The 7,421-nt window shown below is 32.5% G+C and overlaps 1 pseudogene; it reads left to right on the top strand.

The window, feature by feature from the left end:
- The first annotated feature begins 4,388 nt into the window (after positions 1–4,388).
- LOC146917726 (uncharacterized) lies at positions 4,389–7,421 on the top strand (annotated as a pseudogene).

Below are 7,421 nucleotides of genomic sequence, written 5' to 3'. Positions count from 1 at the left end.
ATCAACTAAATCAACATATATCGACAATATAAGCACATTCTCAATCACACTACATATCTTTATCTTTATAATAAACATTTGTCTTACATTACATATAAAGTACACGTGACGGTCTCTCATTTCCTACCTCTTTTAATGCTATGATATTTCATTTTTATAAAACAAAATATTCAAATAAATATTTAAAATTGTCCATGATGATTATGGTACCCTTCCAAATTAAATGTTTTTATAACAACATTTGCACAAAAAAATCAATTATGTCTATATTTGTTTTTTTTGGGTCAAGTTATGCCCATATATGTTAATTGTGGGTGTTTACTAATTTGTTTAATAAATGTCTTTCAAGTGGTACTAACATGTTTTCCTAATTCAACTTTCAATTTATGGATTTCTCCCATTTAGTATCAAAAACATATATTCTTGCTCAATGAAGATTTGGTTCAATTGTCGTGAGTTTAGCTTTTACCGTTAACATGAAAACTTCTTGATGGGTGGTACGTAAGTATCTCGATTAGAGCTCGATAAATCTCAAAATCTATCCTAATTCAGATGAGTCCTTGGAGTCTGACTTACTAAACTTTCACTTATAAAAAATAAATAAATTAAAAATAACAAGTTTATTTTGTGAGAAAAACGTCCGCAATGCAAAATATATTCTTTTATTTTTTTCAAATGTATTTGGTAGTTTTGAATATGTCCACCAACAAGCATATTTTTCTTTTGGTGAATTTTAACGGAATGCTTACTAACAAGTATATATACATCATCGTTCATAAAAAGATAAAAAAATACACATCATCGTAAATATAGATATTTTCTTCAATTTGATGTAAATATGATTTATTTTCAATTTAAATTACTGAATAAGTATATCACTTATTTTTACGATCACACCCCTTAATTAAGGGAATGTTTAATATGACGTTTCTTTTTACCATTTCTTTTTTACTTAATTAAAAAAATATCACATCATTTAAAATGTTAAATAAATATGTAATTTATCAGTTCAAGTAACACATCAATATTTTTCCATGGTTAATTTTCAGCAAATACCAAAAGTCTTCTGGATAATCACATTAGACTAAGATTAACCATAAAGATGAAATTGACACAACATCTCCGTCCTAATCTTTAACGCCCTAGGTATATAAGTCATCTCATTTATATGTTTCTCACCACATACTCTTGCATCCAATATGAAGTTTCAACTCATATGTGACATATTAACATATCTCATTTACGTGTGGGACTTTGTACATTTGTAATCTGGTAACATAACCAAATAAGATTAGAGAAAACATGACATGCTATAAAAGTGGGTTGGTGGTGATTTAATGGATGAATGTTTTTATTCTTTTCATTCATGAGAAGAGAGAAAGTAAATTAGAAAAAGAAAGAAGACATAAAAGCAATTCAAACATGAGAGAGATGATAAGGAAAAAAAAAGAAATGTTTGTGCTTTGTCTATGAGAGTATATAGAATAGAGTGAATTTCTGGTGATTTACGGGTTTGTTGAAGGAGTTCGAAATTTTTTAGTATATATTTTACCAAAAAATTAAACTAAATAAAAAAATGTCACATTATTTTAATAATAAATGTAACAACCCTTATTTTGTCAAATTAGCAAAACACATGTAATTTTCCATTGTCAAATCCAACCAAAGATCAAAAGTGAATGGATTTGAAATAACAGAGGTTGAATAAAAGATATAGCATGAAAGTGAATAACAACCAATAACTAAAATTTAAGATAAAAAATTAACAAATGTCATCCAATACCTAACAAAGCAGTTTATCATAATCTTGGGATAATGTTCGGACTTTCAGATGAGCCTACATTGAGTTAGATCATCATATTAGCTCAAAAGCAACCATATAAGTGAGATTGGCACACCACATCTTCACAAAAAATCTTAAGTCATTAAGTATATGTGTCATCTCACTTATATGTTGTTCAAAATCTACTATTTTATCCAATGTAGACTGTCAACTCACACTTGATACATTAACATATGTTAATCAAGTGTGTGACTATCCACATCCTTAAATATGTGACACAGTCAAATAAGGTCAATCGGAGGCACATCATGTTCAAAAAGGTAGTTTGATAGTGATTTCATGGAGGCAAGTTTATGTATATTTATTTCATGATAGTAGAGAAAGGAAATTAAAAAGAAAAAATAGAATACAAAAAAGAATTTGAACATGATAAAAATGATTAGGAAAAAAATATATGTAGTATGCTTTATCCGAAAAATTATTGGGAAAAAACTGAGTTGCCCGTAATTATATGGGTTTGTTGAAGGGGTTGAAGATTTTTGGGTAATTATTTTACCAAAAAATTAGACTTAATTAACAAAGCGTCACGTCATTTTCAAATGTCTAATAAGCATGTGTTTTATCAACTAACATAACACATCTGCATTTTTCCATTGTAACATCCCACTAAAGACCAAATGTAAAGTAATTTTAAATGATAAAGGTTGAATAAAAAAACGGCATGAGAGCGAATGACATCCAAAAACTATATTTAAGTTAAAAAAATAAATAAACAAATGACATCTAAACACCAGCAAAATAGTTCATCTTAATGTTGGGACGACACATGGAGCCTATATTGTGTTTGATCCTCATATTATGCAAAGAACAATCACACAATGGAGATTGACACCACATATCAATTTAAAATATCTAATGAGCATGTATTTTTTTCAACTCAGCATAACACTTCTACATTTTTCAATTCTTAGATCCCACCAAAGACTAAAAGTAAAATGATTTCAAAATAATACATTTATCTTTTTTCATTATCAGAATTCACAAAAGATCAAAGTCAAAGAATTTGAAATAAGGAACGTTGAATAAAAAAACAGTGAATGTGAATGAAATTCAATAACTAAAATTAAGATAAAAAAGTTAGAAAATGACACATAAAAACTAACAAAACAGTTCATCATGATTTTGGGACTTCTAGGGGATTCTGCATAGAGTTTGATCACCATCTTAGATTAAGAGAAACCTCACAAGTGAGATTGATATCATATCTTCGTCCAAAACCTTTAGGCATCAGGAGTCATCTCACTTATATGATGTTCAAAATCTATTATTCCATCCAATACAGAACTTTAATACACACTTGATAAATTATCATTCAACTATCCACCTCCGTAATTACATGACGTATTTAAATATGGTCAATTGAAATCACAAAATGTTCAAAAATTTTGGTTGGCGGTGGTTTCATGGAGAGGGGTTTATGTTTCTTTCTTCCATGAGAAGAAATAAAGAAAATTAAAAGCAAAAAAAAAATCAAAAAAGGAATTGAAACACAAGGGAAGATAGGCTAAAGAAAATAAGTATTGTGCATTTTTTTTTTTCGTGAGGGTATAGAGAATAGTGTGAGTTGCTGGTTATTTTATGGGTTGGTCGAAGGAGTCCGAGATTTTTGGGTAATTATTTTACCAAAAATTTATATTCAATTAAACAAACGTCACATGATTTTTTTTAAGGAAAACGTTACTTGATTTTAAATTGTCTAATAAGCATATATTTTTGTCAACTCAGCATAACACATTGACAATTTACCATTTTCACCTGCCACAAAATTCCAAAAGTGAATAAATTGAAATAATAGACATTGAATGAAAAAAAAACATATAGAAGAGAATGCCATATAAAAACTAAACTTTAAGATAAAAAATAAACAAATGACATCCAAAAACTAAGAAAACGGTTGATAACAATATTGTGATTTTTGCATAATCCTACATTGAGTTTGATCATCTCAACATACAAAGAGAATCCACACAAATGAGTTTGACACCACATCTTAACCTAAACCTTAAGAAATTATGTATATGGATCATATCACTTATATGTTACTCAACATCTACTCTCACATCCAATGTGAAACTTTAGCTCACACTCGACACATCAGCGTATCTCACTTAAGTATAAGACTCTCCGCAGCCGACATCTGTCACTGGGATTCACCCATGCTTCATTCGCAAAATCGAACCGAGTTATACTATCATCGTTGGACCTTATGGAAAGAGCCAACACTGGTGCTGATCTACTCATTAGACATAGAGCAACCACATAAATGAGAATAATACATCTTCATCCAATGTTTTAATTACGGCGAAATTCTAGTCCGTGCTTGGCACGGGTGTCCATACTAGTTCCAAATAATCTACGAGTGCTGGATTATTCCAATCGCAATCGCGCTCATTTCCATGCAATGGACGGCTTTCTCACAATGGCAAGTGTAAAATATTTATATCTTTTATCTTATATTAACATTAATACATGCGGTTCAATATTAATTATTTATTTGCATGTTTTTTTATTTCCATTTTTTGTTTGTTTGCAGAAGTTCGAGAATATGAGAGTTTTAAATCTTCATCATAGTTACGGTTTAGCACAAATACCAGATATATCTGGTCTCCCAAATTTAGAAGTATTTTCAATTCGATATTGTGGGGCACTAATTGCAATTGATAAATCAATTGATTTTTTATGCAAACTTAAAATCTTGAGATTAATAGGTTGCCCTCAAATCAAGAGTGTTCCATCTCTCAGTTTGGCTTCGCTGGAAATACTCGATATTTCATATTGTGAATATCTAGAAAGCTTTCCTCTCGTGATGAATGGATATTTTGGAGAACTGAAAATCTTAAGGGCTATAAACTGCCGCGAAATCATAACAATTCCGTCTCTCATGTTACCTTCTCTAGAAGAACTTGATCTTACAGATTGTACTGGCCTTGAGAGTTTTCAACCTACGGTAGATGGATTTGGTGATAAGCTTAAAACCATGAGTCTTAGAGGTTGTCACAATCTCAAGAGTCTTCCACCTCTCAAGTTGGATTCACTAGAAACACTTGACCTTTCAAATTGTTATAAGCTCGAGAGTTTTCCACTTGTGGTGGACGGGTTTCTTGGAAAACTTAAAACCCTGCTTGTCAAAGGTTGTCACAATCTCATGAGTATTCCACCTCTCAAGTTGGATTCACTTGAAACACTTGAGCTATCACATTGTCGCAATCTCAAAACCATTCGACCTCTCAAGTTAGATTCACTAGAAACACTTGACCTTTCTGATTGTTATAAGCTCGAGAGTTTTCCAAGTGTGGTGGACAAGTTTCTTGGAAAACTTAAAACCCTGCTTGTTAAAAATTGTCACAATCTCATGAGTATTCCAACTCTCAAGTTGGATTCACTAGAAAAACTTGACCTATCACATTGTCGCAATCTCAAAACCATTCGACCTCTCAAGTTGGATTCACTAGAAACACTTGACCTTTCTGATTGTTATAAGCTCGAAAGTTTTCCAAGTGTGGTGGACAAGTTTCTTGGAAAACTTAAAACCCTGCTTGTTAAAAGTTGTCACAATCTGAAGACTATTCCACCTCTCAAGTTGGATTCGCTCGAAACACTTGACCTTTCTTATTGTAATTGTCTTGAGAGTTTTCCACTTGTGGTGGACGGGTTTCTTGGAAAACTTAAATCTCTGAATGTTAAAAGTTGTCGCAATCTAAGGAGTATTCCACCTCTCAGGTTGGATTCGCTAGAAAGACTCGACCTTTCAGATTGTGATAGTCTTGAGAGTTTTCCAAGTGTGGTGGATGGGTTTCTCGGAAAACTTAAAACCCTGAATGTTAAAAGTTGTCGCAATATCAAGAGTATTCCACCTCTTAACTTGGATTCACTAGAAGAACTCAACCTCTCCGAATGTGATAGTCTTGATAGTTTTCCACTAGTGGTGGACGGGTTTCTTGGAAAACTTAAAACCTTGCTTGTTGAAGGTTGTCACAGTCTCAAAAGTATTCCACCTCTCAAGTTGGATTCGCTAGAAGAACTCGACCTCTCCGGATGTGATAGTCTTGTGAGTTTTCCACTTGTGGTGGACGAGTTTCTTGGAAAACTCAAAACTTTGAATGTGAAATATTGTCACAATCTTAGAAGTATTCCACCTCTCAAGTTGGATTCGTTAGAAACACTTGACCTTTCTTATTGTCATAGTCTTGAGAGTTTTCCACTTGTGGTGGATGGGTTTCTTGGAAAACTTAAAACCCTGCGTGTCAAAAGTTGTCACAATCTTAAGAGTATCCCACCTCTCAAGTTGGATTCTTTGGAAAAACTTGACCTTTCAAATTGTTTTAGTCTCTAGAGTTTTCCAAGTGTGGTGGATGGCTTGTTGGATAAACTTAAACTCTTGAATATTGAATGTTGCATCATGCTTAAGAATATCCCACAACTCAGGTTGACTTCGTTGGGATATTTCAATCTTTCACATTGTTATAGTCTTGAAAGTTTTCCAGAAATATTGGGAGATATGACAACTATACCAGGACTCCTCTTGGATGAAACTCCCATAAAAGAATTGCCGTTTCCATTTCGAAATCTTACTCAGAGCCTCAAACATTTGTTCCATGTAACTGTGGATATTCTTGCTTTCCAAATATGATGTCAAAACTGGCTGAATTTAGCCTCCAGAATGAAGAAAAAGTGACCCCAATCCAATCTTCACTTGTAAAGTATATTTGTGTCAGGAATTTGAAACTTTCAGATGAATATCTTTCAATAAATCTCATGTTGTTTGCTAATGTGAAAGAATTACATCTAACGAACAATCAATTCACATTTCTTCCTAAATGTGTCGAAAAATGTCATTTTTTATGGAAACTCGTCTTGGATGATTGTAAGGATCTTCAGGAAATTAAAGGGATTCCTCCATGCTTAAGAATGTTATCTGCACTAAATTGCATGTCGTTGACTTCGTCGTGCAAAAGCAAATTACTAAATCAGGTTATGATTTATTTCGTTTTTATTTGTAATGTATTTGATATTCTTGATATAGTTAATCTTACACTACTTATCTATGACTAACAGGAATTACATGAGGCTGGAAACACTTGGTTTCGTTTGCCACGGGTGCCAAAAATTCCAGAGTGGTTCGACCGCAAATACGAGGCCGGATTGTCAATTTCTTTCTGGTTTCGTAACAAGTTTCCTGTCATGGCTCTCTGTTTTGTTTCTCCATTAACATGGGATAGTTCTCGACGTCGTTCTGTAAGAGTGATCATCAACGGAAATACATTTTTCTACACAGATGGTTTGAAGATGGGTACGAAATCACCACCGAAAACGTATCATTTGCATCTTTTTCATATGAAAATGGAAAACTTTAATGATACTATGGACAAAGCACTTTTAGAAAATTCGTGGAACCATGCAGATATTGATTTTGGATTACCATTCCAGAAAAGTGGAATCCATGTATTGAAAGAGAAAAATAGCATGGAGGATATTCGATTCACCAACCCAGAGAATGATGATAACATTGTGTTCACTCGGGATGAAGTAAGTATATCATTCATTTGACCATAATTGCCATAAACTTTTCTTCCTGTAA

This window comes from Medicago sativa, chromosome 6, assembly GCF_051527215.1.
Source record: "Medicago sativa cultivar Bolivia chromosome 6, Bolivia_mono, whole genome shotgun sequence".
Classification (NCBI taxonomy): Eukaryota; Viridiplantae; Streptophyta; class Magnoliopsida; order Fabales; family Fabaceae; genus Medicago; species Medicago sativa.
Note: the sequence above shows the minus strand (reverse complement) of the source record. Positions and strands in the feature narration are given on the sequence as shown.